Consider the following 18,993-nt stretch of genomic DNA (forward strand, 5'->3'; position numbering starts at 1 on the left):
ATAGAAAGAGGGTAGAGATTGGACATTTAATGCTGAAGGAGTAATCAGAATTTTCAACAGTATTGATAGCTAGCATCTGCTGTCCCTTGCTCTTGGGCTTTGTTGTTTTCAACCTCTGTTCCTTGGGGGTTCTCACTTTGCTTCTCTGGGGCTGGCTTTAATCCCTTGGCTTCCCTTGGTTCTTTCCAGGTTCTGGCTTGCTTAACATCTCATGGTTAACATCTCCAAGCATCTCCAAATATCCATGTCTCTCTTCTCTGAAGCAACTGTTCTCCAAACATCTACATCTGCTCTCTTTGTCAGCTCCAAGACTTCTGTCATTTCACAGGTTTCTCCTAAATGTTTCCTCTTTTTAAGGATTCCAGTAAGTTAATCAAGACCCACCTGGAATGGAGGGATTCACATCTCCATCTAATCAAAAGTTGAAACCCACAATTGGGAGTGTTTCTTCTCCATGGAGATAATCTAATCAAAATATTCCAACCTACATTACAGAATCAGGATTAAAAGAAACAGTTGCCCTGACAAGATTGAATCTACATTAAAACACGTCTTTTCTGGGGTACATGATACTTTCAAACTGGCACGCACACTATCTAATTTAACATGTATGGTCAATTTATTTGAACACCATAATTATATGGAATATAAAGTAGGGAGTGAGATCTTATTGGTTTGTACAGGTTAGTGTGATGCTCTGATACATCCCAGAGTAATTTGGAAAGGGAATAAAAAAGGCAAAATCCCTATAATGGTTAGATTCTGGTGTCAGCTTCACCAGGTTATGTGCCCAAGGGTCTAGTCAGGCAAGCACTGACCTGACCACAGCTACAAGGATATTTTGTGGTTGGTTGATAAGCTGGAAGTCTGATACATTAAATTATCAGTCAGTTGATTGAAGCTGTGGCTGATTATATCTGTGATCAACTATAAGCGTGTCTCCCACAAGCAAGATAATCCAATTAGCTGAAGATTTTTAAGGAAGAAGAGAGACATTTTCACTTCTTCAGCCAGGGAAACTCTCCTGTGGAGTTTGCTGAAACACTTCATTGGAGCTGCCAGCTTCAAAGCCTGCCATATGGATTTTGGATTTTTCCATTTCCTACAGTTGTGTGAAACACCTTTATAAATCTCATATTTACAGATATCTCTTGCTGGTTCTGTTTCTCTAGAGAACCCTCACTAATACAGTCCCCCCTGTGGGACTGGGGAAAAGGCAGAAAAATTAAACTTTCACACCTGGGGAATTGCTGATACTCTCACAAGCATTCGGTACTACCAATTTAATAGGCTGAGCCCTCAATTTGGGGGCTTTTCTTTATGAAACTTATTCCTGCAACAGAGAATCTAAGGTTACTTCTAATTATGCCTATGAGTCACTCTCAGAGTACCTCTTTTATTATTCAAATGTGACTTCTCTCTTTAAGCCATCTCTGCAGGTAAACTCACCACTCTCTCCCTGCATGGGACATGACACACATGGGTGGAAATCTTCCTGCTTACATTGATATGATTCCTGGGGATGAGCCTGGACACGGTATCATGGGATTGAGAAAGCCTTCTTGACCAAAATGGGGAAGGAAATATAATAAAGGTTGGGGTAATTGAGAGATTTCAAACAGAGTTGAGAGCTCATTCTGGAGGTTATTCTTATGCTTTACATAGATATCTCTTTATTTTGTAGTGTATTAGAATAGCTAGAAGGAAATACCTGCAATTGTTGAACCATATTCTAGTAGCTGTGATTCTTGAAGATAATTGCACAACTTTATAGCTTTTCCCGTGTGACTGCTATTGTCAAAACCTTGTGGCTGACACTCTGTTTACCCAGTGTATGGACAGCTGAGGAAAAAAAACTAAGGACAAAATATAAATAAAATTAGGGGGGCTATGGGTATGGGATGTTTTGGGGTGTTCTTTTCTTTATTTATTTTTATTTTGTTTTTTGGAAAAATGCAAATATTCAAAAATTGATAGTGGTAATGAGTGCACAACTCTATGATGGTACTGTGAACTATTGATTTTATACTTTGGATGATTATATAGTATGTGAACATATCTCAGTAAAAGTGAATTAAATAATTATGCTTTAACATATTAGACAGCTAATACAGCTTGGTCTGCCCCATTTAATTAGGGACTATGGAACTCAAGGGGATTTTCACTTGCCTAGAAATAGGAGCAGAATACAGTTATCGTAAATTCAATACCCATATTTTTTCTACTTGTGTCATTGCCCAAATAACAAACAAAAATAGAAAAATAGCACTAAAGAATATATAAAAGAAAAAAGCAATACTCTGTTAGCAGGATTAAGCAGTTTTTAGTCTACCTTCACAACATTACTCTATCAAAGAGGAATGTGGGAAACTCTATGTGAAACTGCTTATATACTGCTTCTCTAAATGTGTTATCTTTAGAGGGAAAAGGAGAAACTTTTAGAGATAGCAATGATGTTAAAAAGAATGGGGGAAGAGGGAATATGTAATTCACTATGCTGGCTTGAATCTGAGGTGGACCCCAGAAAAGCCAGGTTCTTTAATACTCATTCAGTATTGCTTGGTGGGAGCATTTTGGTTATTCCCATGGAGATGTGACCCACCCAATTGTGGGTGGAACTTTTGATTAGATGATTTCCATGGTGGTGTGTCTCCACTCATTGAAGGTGGAGTTGCTTACTGGAATCCGTTAAAAGAGGAAACATTTTGGAGAGAGTCCCTTTTGGTAGAGCCATGAGAAAGTCAGCATACCCCACCATGTTTGCCATGTGCCTTTCCAGCTGAGAGAGAAATGTTGAACTTCATTGGCCTTCTTGAGCCAAGGCATCTTTCCCTGGATGCCTTAAATTGGACATTTCTATAGACTTCTTTTAACAGGAACATTTTCTCAGCCTTAGAGCTGTAAACTTGCAATTTATTAAATTCCCATTTTTAAAAGTCATTTTGATTCTTGTATATTGCATTCTGGCAGTTAGCAAACTAGATCATTCACTAACATAGTTAATGAGATATCATAAAGTATTTTATGCAAAAATAAATTTAATTTTTACTGATTAAGTAGGAGACTGAGCTGTATCTCTCTTGGAATTTGAGTAGACTCAAAAATCTGTGAAAACTTAATTATAGCTTTCCCTGATGTGAGGGAAAAGTAAATCTTCAAATTAGAAGGATAGTTAAGAGAGAACCCTGTGTCAGTAGGCGAACTCATTGTTATGCTATGGATGGGGAAAGTAACTAAATGTACCTGTGGTTCTCAAAGTTTTGTGGCCAGGCTGCTCCAGAAAAAGGCAGAAGCAGGAAGCAGAGCTGTGAGCCAACTCTGTGTGGTGTGTTAGGTAAAAACCAAAACTGGGTGTGGTAGGTTGAAATATGTACCATCCAACATACAAGTCCTTGGTCTTAGCCTGCATTTCTGTGGGTGTGGACCATTGCAAATGGGATCTCTTGAAGATGTTGTTTTAGGTAAGGTGTGGCCCCATGAGTGAGGGTGGGCCTTACTCTGATTACTGGAGGCCTTTATTAGCAGAAGAAATTCAGACATAGGATATGCCATAGGGAGTAGTTGAAAAGTCAGTAGAACCCAGAAAAGAGAACATGACTGCACTATGAGAGGCAGGGATATAAGCCAAGGAACCCCAAGGATGGCCATCAGCCAACACCAGAATAAGCAGTGCTCAGAGAGGAAGAATTCCCTTGATAACTCCCTGATTTTGGGCTACTCCTAACCTCAGAATCATGAGCCAATAAATTTCTTTTGTTTAAGCTAAAAAAAATTTGAAAAGTTGCTCAGTTTCACTAGCCATTAAGGAAATGCAAATAAAAAGTACAATACATCATCTCACACCTACTGGAATGGCTATTACAACAATCAGAAACTACAAGGGCTGGAGAGGATGTGGAGCAGAGGCACACTTATTTGCTGTTTGTGGGAATGTACAATGGTGCAACTGCTTTGGAAGGCAGCTTGGCAGCTCCTTAGGAAGCTATGTAAAGAATTGCCATATGATTCAGCAATGTCATTACTAGGTATAGACTCAGAGGAACTGAAGGCTTGAATACAAGCAGACATTTGCACATCAATGTTTATAGTGGCATTTTTCATAATTGTCAAGAGATGGAAAAAGCACAAATGTCCATCAGTGGACAATTGGATAAACAAACTTGTATATACATATGATGGAATATTACACAGTTGTATGATAGAATAACATCATAACATATGTAATAATTTGGATGAACCTTTAGGATATAATGTTGAGTGAAGTTAGTGAGAAACAAAAGGACAAATACTATATAGCTTCACTGATATAGACTAACTATAATGAATAAACTCTGAGAGTAGTTAAGAACACAGGTGATCAGGATGTGGAAAGAGGGTAGAGATTGGGCATTTGATGCTGAAGGAGTACAAAATGTTCAAGGATTGATTTTAAAGATCCAGAAATAGATAGTGCAATATTATTTTGTGGTGGCACAACATTGTAACTATAATAAACAAAGCTGACTTTGAATATTTTAAGAGTAGGGCTAGAAGTATGTATGATACCAGAAGGAAAGAGAGAGGATAAAAACTGGGACTGTATCACTCAGAAAAACTTAGAGTGGTCGATGGTGGTGGTTACATGTAAAAAAATAAGAGTGCTTGTACATGAGAGAGAATAAATGAATGTCACTATTGTAAGGTGTTAAAAATTGGATATATATGGATAAAATACAATCAATGCAAATGAGGCTCTATAGTTAACAGTAACATTGTAATAGTGTTCCATTAATTGTAACAAAGATGATATACTAAAACTAAATGTCAATAAAAGGGGGGATACAAGGGAGGGGATAGGAGATTATTGTTATTTCTCCTTTTTATTTTTTATTCTTTATTTTTTCTTTTTCTTATTAATTTTTAAACTATTTTATTTTAATTTTTCCACTTCTTGTTTCTTTGTGGAGGAAATGGAAATGTTTCCATAGAATGTGATGGTGAATACATAACTGTGATTTTATCAAGAGCTGTTAATTGCTCACTTATGAAGGATTATATGGTGTGTGAATAAAACTGTTTTAAAAATAAACAGAAAGGTACATGTTCTGGAGAAAATGTGGAGAGAGAGATATAGCTGTTCTCTGGAGGTAGGTAAGTAGAATGGTGTGGAACCTCTGGAGATCAGTGTAGAGACTCCACAGGAGACTAAGTTTAGGGTTGTCATATGAGTTTGCAACCCTACTATTTGGTATTTATTTGAAAGAGCTGAAAGTATGGACATGAATGAACATTTGTGTTTATGGCAGCATTATTCACAGATGCAGTGGATGGAAGTGGCCTAAGGGTACACCGATGGGCAAATGGAAGGGCAAACTGTGGTGTACACATACAACAGAATATTGAGTGGCTACAAAAAGGAATGAAGTTGTGAGGCATGCAACTAGGTGAATGGGCCTGAAGACATTATATTGAGTTGAAATAAGGCAGAAATGAAAGGACAAATATTATAGGATCTCACTAATATAAACTAAATATAATGATCAAACAATGAGAATTGAGTTCAAAAGCATAGGTTATCAGGGTACGAAATGTGGGCAGAGATTTGTCAATTGACAATCAAGGAGTACAGAATGTTCAATAAGGCTTATTGTAAAGATTCTTAGATCCTAAGTTCTTACAACAGTCACATCTATTCTTGAGTTGTAATTTTATTTCTGAATTCTGACATTCTGCGCTCTTTATGCATAACCTGGTATTTCTCTGGAATTTTAGGTATCTGTGTGACACCTGAGATTCAGAGTTAGAGTTCTGCATGTCTGAAAGTCAGCACTGCTGACTGGAAAGTTAATCCACACTGCAACTTTTAAATAAGGAGAAAAGATATCAGACTTCAAATGGAGATATGAATGAAATCGACTTAATTGGGGCTAAAGTAAAATCAGAATAGTGTAATGGATGATATTGACTGTTGTTTAAAACTTCAACTTCTGTGTGAGACCAAAGGAAGACATGTTTATCTGGCACAAAATTTATATTTTCTGTAACATACTATCTAATTTAACCTGTATGGCCAGTTTATTTAATCAACATAATTACAAGAAGCCTGTAATAGGGAGTGAGATCTTGTTATTTTGTATAGGTTAATGTAATACACTGATAAATCCCAGAATATTTTGGGGAAAAAGTAAAGATCATTGCAAAGGCCACTTGATGGACTGGGCAAAATATGAAAATATTAAACTTACCCACTTTGGGAGTTCCTGATATTCTTGCAAACATTAGGGACTCCCGATTTAATATATCAAGCCCTTGCCCTTTGGGCCTGCCCATATGAAACTTATTCTTGCAATGGAGAAGCTAAGCCAACTTATAATTACGCCTAAGTGTCACCCAAGAGAGACTCTTTTAATGTTCAATTGTGGCATTTCTTAGAAAACTCTGAAAAAACTGACTACCCTCCCCCCTATGTAGGACATGGCTCCTAAGAATGAGCCTGTCCCTGGCTTTGTGTAATTTAGAATGACTTCTTGAACAAAAGAGTCAAAAGAAATAAAACAAAGTAAAGTTTCAGTGGCTGAGAGATTTCAAGCAGAGTTGAAAGGCCATTCTGAAGATTATTCTTACACATTGTATAGATATTCGTTTTTAGTTTCTAGTGTATCAAAAACCTAGAAGGAAATACCTGAAGCTGTTGAACTGTAATCCAGTAGACTGATTCTTGCTGATGATGATTTAGCTATATAGCTTTTGTTGTGCACCCTTGTGTCTTGGTTTGTAAAGTGGCTAGAATGCAAAATACCAGAAAAGGAATGGCTTTTAAAAAAGGAATTTATTAAATTGCAAGTTTACAGTTCTAAGGCTATAAAAATGTCCAAATTGTGGCATCCAGAAAAAATATACCTTGACTCAAGAAAGGGCTGATGATGTTTGGGATGTTTCTCTGTCAGCTGGGAAAATACATGATGGTATCTACTAGTTTTTCTTGTGGCTTCTCATTTCAAAATGGCTTCCCTGGGGGCATTTTTCTTCTGTAGCTTCAAAGTTCCCTGGCTGTGTGGGTTGTGAAACTTTTTCCAAAATGGCTCCCTCTTAAAAGACTCCAGTAAGTGACCCATTTTGAATAGGTGTAGACTCCATGGAAAACACATAATCAAAGTCACACTCAAAATTGGATGGGTCACATCTCCATGAAAACCACTTGATCAAAAAGATCTCACCAAACAATATTGAATGAGGGTTAAAGAACACAGCTTTTCTGGGGTACATATTGGTTTCAAACTGGCACACCACATGTTTGGGAAATGTGACTGACACTCCCTTTATCTGGTATATGGGCAGATGAGTAATGAGATAAAGACAAATGAATAAATAATGGGAGATAAGCATTGTGGAGTTCCTTTTTGTCCTTTTTTTTTTTTTGAGTAATGAAAATGTTCTAAAATTGATTGTAGTGAAAATGCACAGCTATTTGATGATTCTGTGAGCCACTGATCATGTGCTTAAATGGATGTTTTTGCTGTGTGAATATATCTGAATGAAATTGCATTTTAAGAAGTCATGAAAATTTGCTTTTACTTGAAACCATTCAGTTAACTTTTTATATCTTTTAAATTTTGTAAACAAGATTAAATATATTTTATAGAGAAAATCATCATCTAAGTCTCTCAAAGAATGCAAGAAGTGAAATCAGAGGTATCTACTTACTCTTTGGATGTTACAGAGTCATTTCAAATGTAGTTTATCCTTAATCATATCTAGTGTATGAGATATGAATATTTATGCTGAGGCTTGTGTGTGAACTTCTGATCATTCTTACTCATGGACCCAGATTCACCTTCAGATCTGGATGGCACTGATTTATTTGATCTTTTCATTTCCAACATATGTTCAAGGCTTTTGTTTAACTCTTTAAATTGTATAGTATAACATATATACAAAGCAAAGAAAGAAAAAAGCAGTAGTTTTCAAAGCACTCTTTAACAAGTAGTTACTGGACAGATCCTGGAGTTTGTCATGGGCTACCATATGACCCTCTGAGAATTTTCATTCTAGCTGCTACAGAATGCAGGAGGCTAGAAACCTTAAATATTTCATCATCATAATTGACTTTTTTTACTTCTTTTTTTTTGTGAAAAATAACATATATATAAAAAAGAAATACATTTTAAAGCACAACACCACAACTAGTTGTAGAACATATTTCAAAATTTGACATGGGTTACAATTCCACAATTGTAGGGTTTTACTTTTAGCTGCTCTAAGATATTGGAGACTAAAAGAAATATCAGTTTAATGATTCAGCATTCATATTCATTTGTTAAATCCTATCTTCTCTGTATAACTCCACCATCACCTTTGATCTTTCCTTCCCTCTCTTTAGGGGTGTTTGGGCTATGCCTATTCTAAATTTTTGACATTGGATGGTCTGTCAATAATATGGGGTAGGGAGATGGAACTATCTGATGTTTTCAGAGACCGGGCTTGGATTCAGGACTTAGATGGACCAGGGACCCATCTGGAGGTTGTAGGTTTCTGGAAAATTACTCTAGTGCATGGAACCCTTGTAGAATCTTATAAATTGCCCTAAGTGTTCTTTAGGATTGGCTGGAAAGGTGCTGATTGGGGGTTGGCAGGTAATGATAGGTAGCAAGATCTAACTGAAGCTTGTATAAAAGCAACCTCCAGAGTAGCCTCTTGATTCTGTTTGAACTCTCTCTGCCACTGATACTTTATTAATTACACTTCTTTCCCCCCTTTTGGTTAGTATGGAATTGTTAATCCGATGTTGCCAGGGTTGGATTCACCCCTGGGAGTCATCTCCCATTTCACCAGGGAGATATTCATCCCTGGATGTCGTGTCCTGGGGGGGGGGGGGACGACAATGATTTCACTTGCAGATTTGGGCTTAGAGAGACTGAGGCCACATCTGAGCAACAAAAGTGGTCCTCCAGAAGTAACTCCTAGGCATGCCTATAGGCAGTCTAAGCATCTCTGCTACATACATAAGTTTCACGAGAGTAAGTCTCATGATCAAGGGTATGGCCTATTGATTTGGGTGTCCCTAAAGTTTGACACAGTATCAGGGGATTCCCTGATGTTAATGTTTAATAGTTCTATATTCTTTCCCCCATCCCTCAAGGGACTTTGCCAATGTTTTTTTATTATCTGCTTAATATACTCTAAGATGTATCTGTGCATTACAATACTATACAGAATTAAAGGATCTCTTTCTTATTCTAGGCTCCCTGTGTTTCAGTTGTTCAAATGAGCTATACAAATAGGTTGAGTTAGACTATGCACTACAGAAAATTTCAGTTCCAGACAAAATAAGCCTTTCTCTCATTGGTCTTAAAGAGTATTTGTGGTTCTAAAATATAGACATTGTCTTCCTTACCCCTATGTTCTGAATTACTTTAACCCCAACCTATTCAGCTTTGTTTTTATCACTAAGTATCAGGTTATATGTATATAACAACCTCTTGAAATCCAGAAATAATAATAACATTTTTTAGTTAATGTGTCTGTTCTAAAAGCTTACAATGTAGGCCTCTGCTTTCTTATAAGCATTTTCTAAAGTTTACCATACCATTGTTGTTGTTTTTTTCCTGGTTTATTTTGTCTCACCAAATGTCCATGTGTTCATTCACATCATTGCATCCTTCATGACTTTCTTCCTTTTTGTAGCAGGACAACTTTTATTCATAAGTATACACCATTGCTCACCTATCTACCTCTCAGTCAGTACATCTTTTAGCCACCTGCCTACATTGAGCATCATGTATATTACCCAAAGTCCACAGTCAATCAACATCCTCAATTTTAGACAATTTCATTATTCCCAAGATGAAGAAAACCAATAAACACACCCTTGACACATAGGAAATTGAAACCCCCTCTTTAACTCTTGTCCCTACCCCCATTATTCACCTTTGCTGTTACTGTGGTAGTGCTGATGGTTTCCTTTTGAACATAGCTCATAGCATGCAATAGCAGTTTTCTCTTGTACCCTGGACTTAAACACTCTTTGTACATGAATCATATCTTTGAAGTAATTCTTGCAAGAACTAATTCATATTCTAGTGTTAAACAGTGGGACCCATAGGTCTATACAACCCCTTTCAATCTTGTTCATCTTCAATATGGTAATATTACTTATAGACACACTAGAGAACCACCTTCACTCCTGTCTATTCTCTTACATTGACGTTCAACCTCAATAGCTAGCAGTTTCCTCATTCCTAGCTTCTATATATCTCTAAGTCCCCTATATTCTGTATTATAAGCTTCTGATTATACCTTTATGCTGGTCATAAAAGTAGAACCATATAATATGTATCTTTTTGTGTCTGGCTTATTTCACTCAGCATTATGTCATCAAGGCTCATCCACCTTGCCATTGGCTTCAGGTTGTCATTTTGCCTTACTTCTGCATAATATTCCATCATATGTATATTCCACATTTTGTTTATCAACTTGTTTATTGATGGGCATTTTGTTTGTTTCCATCTTTTGGTGATTGTGAATAATGTTGCTATGGACATTGGTGTGCAAATGTCTGTGTCATTGCTCTCAGCTCTTCTGGGTATGCACCAATTAGTGCTATTACTGGGTCACAGGGCAACTTGATATTTAATTTCCTAAGGAACCACCAAACAGTCTTCCTTTGTGACTGCACCATTATACATTCCCACCAGCAGTACATAAGTGTCCCAGTCTCTCCACATCCTCTCCAGCATTTATAGTTCCCTGTTTGCTTAATAGCAGCCATTCTTATAGGTGTGAGGTGGTATTTCATTGTAGCCTTGATCTGCATTTCCCTTATAGCGAATGAAAATGAGCATCTCTTCATGTACTTTTGAGCCATCTCTATTTGCTCTTCAGAAAAACAGTCTATTAATATCTTTAGCCCATTTTATAATTGGATTGTTTATTCTTTTGTTGTCGTGTTGTATGATTTCTTTGTATATACAGGAAATCAAACCTTTGTCTGATATGTGATTTCCAAATCTTTTCTCCTATTGAGGTTGCTGCCTCTTCACCTTTTCTTTTGAGGTGCAGAAACATTTGATTTTGAGGAGTTCCCATGTATCTATTTGCTCTCTTGTTGTTTATACTTTGGGTATAAAACTTAGGAAGCTACCTCCTATTACTAGGTCTTAAAAATGTTTCCCTTCATTTTCTTCTAGAAGCATTATGGTGCTATTCTTATATTTAGGTGCATTAACACTTTGATTTAATGTTTATGTAGGGTGTAAGATAGTCTTCTTTTCTTTTGGCTGTTGATATCCAGTTCTTCCATGCCCAATTATTGAAAAGACTATTTTGTCCCAATTCAGAGGATTTGGGCGCCTTGTCAAAAATCAGTTGACCGCAGACATAGTGGTCTACTTCTGCACTCTTAATTCAATTCCATTGGCCAATGCTTCTATCTTTGTGCCAGTACCATGCTCTTTTGGCCACTGTGGCCTTATAATAGGTTTTAAAGTCAGTGAGTGTTAATTCTCCCACTTCATTCTTCTTTTTAAAAATGCTTTTAGCTATTTAGGGTCTCTTTCCCTTCCAGATGTATTTGGTAATTAGTTTTTCCACATCTTCAAAGTAGGTTGCTGGAATTTTGATTGGTACCGTATTGAATCTGTAGATAAATTTGGGCAGAATTGACATCTTAACTTTATTTAGCCTTCCTATCCATGAGCAGGGAATGTCTTTTAACCTATTTAAATCTCCTTTGATTTCTTTTAGCAATGTTCTGTAGCTTTCTGTGTACAAGTCTACATCCTTAGTTAAGTTCATTTCAAAGTAGTTGATTCTTTTAGTTGCTATTTTGAATGGAATTTTGTCCCTAACTGACTCCTCAGCTAGATCATTGCTTGTGCATAGAAATATCACTGATTTATTCACATTAACTTTATATCCTGCCACCTTGCTGAATTTGTTTATTACCTCAAGAAACTTTGCTATAGATTTCTCAAGATCTTCCAAGTATAATATCTTTTCATCTGCAAATAATGAGAGTTTTACTTTTTCCTTTCCAATTTGGATGCCTTTTATTTCTTTGTCCTGCTGGATTGCTCTAGGTAGAACTTCTAGCACAATGTTGAATAATAGTAGTGACATCCTTGTCTCATTCCTAATTTAGGGGAAGGCTTTCAGTCTCTCTCCATTGAGTATGATGCTGGCTATTGGTTTTTCATATATTCCCATTACTGTATTGAGGTAGTTACCTTTGAGTCCTATCTTTTGGAGTGTTTTTATGAGAAAAGGATGCTGAATTTTGTCAAATGATTTTTCAGCATCAATCAAGATGATCAGGTGATTTTTCCCTTTCAATTTGTTAATGTGCTGTATTACATTAAATGGTTTTCTTGTGTTGAACCATCCTTGCATTCCTGGTACAAAATCCACTTGGTCATGGTGTATAATTCTTTTAATGTGTTGTTGGATTCAATTTGCTAATATTTTGTTGATAATTTTTTAAGAATGTAGGTTCATTAGGGAGATTGGCCTGTAGTTTTCTTTTCTCATGGCATCTTTTCCCAGTTTTGGTATTAAAGTGATATTAGCTTCATAAAATGAGTTAGGTAGAGTTCCTTTATCCTCAATGTTTTGGAAAAGATTATGCAGGATTGGTATTAGTTCTTTTTGGAATGTTTGATAAAATTCTCCTGGGAAGCCATCTGACCCTGGGCTTTTCTTTATAGGAAGATTTTTAATGACTGATTGCATCTGCTTACTTGTGATTTGTTTGTTGAGATCTTCTATTTCTTTCTGAGTCAGTGTAGCTTGCATGTGTGTTTCCAGGAATTTATCCATTTCGTGTAAGTTGTCTAGTTTATTGCCATATAGTTGTTCATAGTATCCTCTTATGATTTTTTTTACTTCTTCAGGGTCTGTGGTAATGTACCCCTTCTCATTTGTGATTTTGTTTATTTGCATCTTCTCTCTTTTTTCTTTGTCAGTCTTGCTAGTGACTCATCAATTTTATTGATTTTCTCAAAGAACCAGCTTTTGTTTTTATTGATTCTTTCTATTGTTCTTTTGTTCCCCCATTCATTTATCTCTGCTTTAATTTTTGTTATTTCTCTTCTTTTATTTGCTATGGGGTTAGTTTGTTGCCCTTTCTCATGTTCCTCCAGTTCCTGCTGTTAAGTCCTCAATTTTGCTCTTTCTTTTTTTTCTTCATGGGCAAGCACCAGGAATTGAACCCAGGTCTCTGGCATGGCAGGCAAGAATTCTGCCACTGAGCCACTGTTGTCTTCCCTTTCTTTCTTTCTTTTCTTTTTAAAATATAAGCAGGTAGTACAATAAATTTCTCTCTCAGCCTAACTTTTGCCACATCCTGTAAATTCTGATAAGTTGTATTCTCATTTTCATTCATCTGCAGATAGCTACTAACTTTTCCAGCAATTTCTTCTTTCACCCACTGGTTGTTTAAGAGTGTGTTATTTAATCTCCTTATATTTGTGAATGTTCTCATTCTTTGGTGGTGATTGAGATCTAGCTTCACCCCATTGTGATCACAGTAAGTGCTTTACATAATTTCAATGTTTTTAAATTTATAAATCCTGTTTTGTGCTCCAGCATATGAACTATCCTGGAGAATGTTCCATGAGCGCAAGAGAAGAATGAATATACTTGTGCTTTGGGGGGCAATGACATATATATGTTTGTTAGGTCTAATTCATTTATCAAGTTATTTAACTTGTCTATTTCCTTGTTGATCTTCTGCCTTTTTTTTTATCTGTAGAGGATAGTGGCATATTGAAGTCTCCTACTATTATTATTGAAACATCTATCACACCCTTCAGTTTTGCCAATGTCTGTCTCATGTATTTGGAGCTCCTTGACTGGGAGCCTAAACACTTCTTGGTGAATTGACCCTTTAATTAGCACATAGTGTCCTTCTTTGTCTCTCTCTCTCTTTTTTTTTTATATGGAATGGTTCACAAATTTGCCTGTCATCCTTGCGCAGGGGCCATGCTAATCTTCTCTGTATCATTCCAATTGTAGTATATGCGCTGCCGAAGTGAGCACCTTCTTTGTCTCTTATGATGTCTTTACATTTAAAGTTTATTTTGTCCAATGTTAGTATAGCTATTCTTGCATTCTTTTGGTTATAATTCGCATGGAAAATCTTTTTCCATCCTTTCACTTTCAATCTATTTTTATCCTTGTGTCTCAGATGAGTCTCTTGTAAACAGTATATAGCTGGATTATATTTCTTAATCCATTCAGCCAATTTGTATATTTTAATTGGTAAATTTAGCTCATTAACATTCAGTTATTATGGAAAAAGTGCTTCTTGAATCCATCATGTTATCTTTTTTATTTATCAGATCTACATATTCTTTTTCCTCCTTCTCTTTTTATCCTTAAATTACCTTTACTGGCACTCTTCAATTTCTGTGCCCTTCTGAAGACCTCCAGCTCTTGTCTTTTTTTTTCAGCCAGCAGAACTCCTTTTAGTATTTCTTGGAGGGCCAATCTCTTGTTGACAAACTCTTTCAGGACTTGTTTGTCTGTGAAAATTTTAATCTCTCCCTCAGTTTTTAAGGACAATTTGGCTCAGTACAGAATTTTTGGCTGGAGATCTTTATTTTTCAGGATTTTCAATCTATCATAGCACTGACTTCTCACCTGCATGGTGCTAGCAGAGTAGTCTGAATTCAGTCTTATTTGGTTTCCCTTGTAAGTTGTAGATTGCTTTTCTCTTGCCACTTTCAGGATTTTCTGCTTCTCTTTAACATTGGACAGACTGATCAGTATGTGTCTTTGGAAGGTTAGTTGGATTTGTTCTGTTTGGAGTGCATTGGGCTTCTTTGACTTGCATATTTTTGTCCTTTATAAGTGTTGGGAAGTTCTCCCCCTCTATAGTCTCAACTACTCTTCCTAGCCATTTATTCCTCTCTTCTCCTCCTGGGGCAGCAATGATTCTTATATTTGTGCACTTTGTTTTGACAGTCATTTACCTGAGATCTAATTCAAAATTTCCCATCTTTTTTTGCCATTTGCTGTTTTGAGTCTTTGAAGTCAGTTATCCTGTCCTGTATATCATTGATTCTTTCTTCTGTCTCTTCAAATCTGGTATTGTGTGCCTCTAGTATGTTTTTAATTTGGTCAACATTGTCTTTAATCTTTTTAATATCTGCTATTTTTTCTATTTATACTATCTTCTTGATCTCCTTTATGTCACTTGCCATTCTATTTATTTTATTATGTAGAGTTGCATGAACATCTTTGATTAGTTATTTCAATGTCTGTGTCTCCTCTGGTGTTTTAATTTGGCCCTTAGGCAGGGCTATATTTGTCTGCATTGTGATATGCTTGTGATCTTCCATTGTTTTCATTGCATGTAAATATCTTCATTGATTTACTTTGGGAGTTGATTCCTTTCAGTAGGACAGATATACAGCAGGAAGGAGGGTATAGAGTGGGGCACTCAGTGTAGTGATTTGTTTCATGGCAGGTATAGGAGCAGGTTGGGATGTTAAGCTGATGCTTGTGAACCTGGGTGCCTAGTGGTCAGGGAGGATGCAATTGTGCAGGGGTACCAGTCTGGGCAGTATAATCCTGGTGTGCACTGGTCTAGTGTGCAGGGTCCTTTGTGTACATGCATAAAGCTGTGGCAGCAGATTGGTGTTATGTCTTCATGGGTAGGGGGCAGATATGATCCAGCAGTGCAGGTCAGCACTTTCTCAGAGCTGGGAAGTGTGACTGAGGGCCATGCATATGAATGGTTCTAGGACTGCCATAAACTGAAGTTCCCAGAGCTGAAAGATGTGATTGGGGGCCGTGCACATGTGTGGGACTAGGAGTGCCATAAACTGATGCTCAGAGCTCAGGGCGGGCTATGTTAGGCTGTGTGATATTATGGGTGGGAGTACTGATATCAGCCTGCAGGGAACAGGGAGGAAGAGGAACTGCTCAGGAGGGGTGCAGGAACGGTTGGTTCGGCTACACTTGGGGTGGGGAAGGTATGCACTGGGGGCTGGTGGGGCGGGCATGCCTGGAGCATGGGGAATGGGAGCATGTGACAGTTTTAAGGTGTATGGGGTATGGGGTGAGTCTCTTATCATGAGGAGAGCAACTGGTGAGGATAGCATGCCCAAGGAACTTGGCCTTCACTTCCTAGTCCCTGGCTCTTGTCTGTGCACTCCAGCAGACTCTGTGATTCTGTGCCAGGCTCTAACTTTCTGCCTCTTAGTTCCTCTGCCTCTGCAAGTAGGACCACCTTATGTGGTGCAGAAGGCTCTCCCAGGTCAGCCACACTCCCAAATTGCCACTTCAGTTGCCCTGCTGTCCTTTCTCTCTGTTTGACATTTTTACCAAAGTTGAGTTTGAAAGTAAATTCTCTCTGGCTTGGAAAGAGGTGATATTTTGATCTTTCTAGGCAAAATGAGATTTTTACACTATCAAGATTGTCATTTGTTTTGTTTGCTGGACTTGAGTTCATGTGAAGAAACATGGTGAGTTAGGTTCCAAAGTCATTAATGAATCTTTTGTGTAGTGAACCTTTGACAGAACTCTGAAACGTGCAGTACTGAGGACAATGCCCTCAGAGAAATGAAGATGTCACAGTGGCATCCAAAACAAGTCATGTGAACAGAATAAAAATTGAATGATGATGAGGAAACTTATTTTTTCATTTTTTTGTTCCATAACATATATAGCAGCAAAAAGAATGCACCATTTTCTTTCCTCCTTCAGCAACACATTTGTACCTTAATTTGTTAATATTTATTATAATTTAAAATTAAATTATTGCAATTGAAAAAGGAAAAACAATTAAATGGGATATCTGTTCTTAATATTTCAGATTACATCATTCTAAAAATTTCCAATGGAAGCATATTCTTATTGTGTGGTATAGTCATAAATAAGAAGGCATTGTTTACGTGTTGCTTGCATGTTATTTTGCTATTTAAAAACATAACATTTTTGATTATTGATAAAAATGTAACATAAACTTTTATCGCAGTGATTATAAATGTGAATTGTCATTTTAGAGGGCTTTTTGGAAGCATCCCATCAGAATTTGAAATGAATCCTAACAGTTGAGAATGGGTTTGCAATGTTCACTATTATACCAATAGGTAGATTACATGGTTGTAAAATTTTATATTGCAAATGTATGGTCCCTTTTTTTAAAACAACTATCGTTAGTGATTAAAATGCATCTTTGTAAACAAACTATCTCTGAGAAGTGCAATTTAAGAAAATGTTGCAAATTGTTATACTATCTTATGAATCATGTTTTGTTGGAATGTGCCTGTAATCATATTCAGTTTAATAGAAAGCACTATAATTATTTCTATGTATGTCAATAACTTGAGTAATATATATACTAAAAATAGTTTCCTAATTTTATCATTACTCCTTAATCGTGTTTATGGTTATTTCTCAGGCTATATTTAAGAAAATTTTGCTTATTTTTCTGAGAGGCACCCATATATTATTATACTTATTTTTCATATTTTATACTTTTTAAATGTTATGTTATTCTATATTTAAAATAAATGTTTTATAGCAAAATTAAATATTTTAATATTGATTTTAATCCTTTTCTTTCAAAACTGCTCATTATGATTTTAAGTCGATGGTTGTTGTTTCTTTTTGCTGTTGAATTGTAAGAGTATATTATGGATACTAAATTCATTGGAGATAGATTTGCAAATATTTTCTCCCATTCTGTAGGTTGTGTTTTCACTTTCTTTATAGTGTTGTTTGATACACAAAGTTGTTTTTTTTTTTTTGCATAGACAGGCACCGAAAATCGATCCCAGATCTCCTGCATGGTAGATGAAAACTCTCCCAGCTGAGCCACTGTGGTCTACCCAAAGCTTTTTATTTTGATGAAACCAATTTACCTATTTTTTTTGTTTTTTATATCTTTGGTGCCATATCTAATTATCAATTGATAAATCCAAGATCATGAAGATTTATCCACATTATATCATCCAAGAAATAAGGTTTTAGCACTTATATTTAGGTTATTGATGCACTTTGGTATCTAGTGTGTGGTAAGGGTCCAACTTCATTGTTTTCTTTTAAATATCCCATTTTTTCCAACAGTATTTGTTGAAGATATGAAACTCTTCCCATTGAATGGTCTTGTAATCCTTAGTAAAAAGCAACTGATCATAAATTAATGAACATACTTCTGTTCCTTTGGTCTATATGTCTAGTTTTATTCCACTACCACACTGTTTTGGTTGCTGTAGAATTGTAAGATGCTTTGAAATCAAAATCCTTCAAATTTTCTCTTCTACTTCAATGTTGTGTCACCATCCAGGGCCCCTAAAAATTCCACATGAATTTTAGGATCATATTTTCCCCATTTCTTATATAAAAAAACCATTGGGAGTTTGATAGGGATTATATTGAATCTGGAGATCCCTTTGGGTAATATTGCCTTCTTAAAATACTAAATGTTCAAATCAACCTAGAACTGTACACTTGCAACTTAATAAATTCCCCTTTTTAAAGACTGTTCCTTTTCTGGTATATTGCACTCTGGAGGCTAGCAAACTTGAGCAGGGGACATCCTTTTTCCTGATTTTAGCCATAAGGCTTTCATATTTGCCATTGAGCATAATGTTTCCTGTGATGTTTTCCTAGATGCTCTAAATCTGGTTGAGGAAATTCCCTTCTATTCTCCATTTATTGAGTATTTTCTTCATGAATGTGTACAAGATTTTGATAAAGGCTTTTCAGCAGTAACTGAGATCACCATGTTGTTTCTACTTAATTCTATTAATGTGGTGTGATGGTGAGGTTCATGGGTCAACTTGGTCAAGTGATGGTTCCCAGTTGTTTGGTCAAATAAGCACTGTCCTATCTGTTGCTGTGAGAACAGTTCATGAACTTAAATCATCAGTACAATGACTGCATCTATGGCTGATCATATCTGCAATTAGCTAAAGGAATTATCTCCTGCAATGAATGACATTTAATCTAATCAGCTGGAGGCTTTAAAGGAAAAGAAGGAAGAGAGGATCTTTCTACTTCAGCCAG

At 36.4% G+C, this 18,993-nt stretch overlaps 1 non-coding gene and 1 pseudogene across 1 annotated transcript; both read right to left on the reverse strand.

The window, feature by feature from the left end:
* Window positions 1-18,993, reverse strand: part of LOC143690615 (52 kDa repressor of the inhibitor of the protein kinase pseudogene) — a 427,237-nt pseudogene that overhangs the window by 161,357 nt on the left and 246,887 nt on the right.
* Window positions 13,907-14,013, reverse strand: LOC143642958 (U6 spliceosomal RNA). Its single transcript, XR_013156016.1, has one exon. It is a non-coding gene; the product is annotated as a U6 spliceosomal RNA (small nuclear RNA).

The sequence above is a fragment of the Tamandua tetradactyla genome, chromosome 7 (assembly GCF_023851605.1).
Source record: "Tamandua tetradactyla isolate mTamTet1 chromosome 7, mTamTet1.pri, whole genome shotgun sequence".
Lineage (NCBI taxonomy): Eukaryota > Metazoa > Chordata > Mammalia > Pilosa > Myrmecophagidae > Tamandua > Tamandua tetradactyla.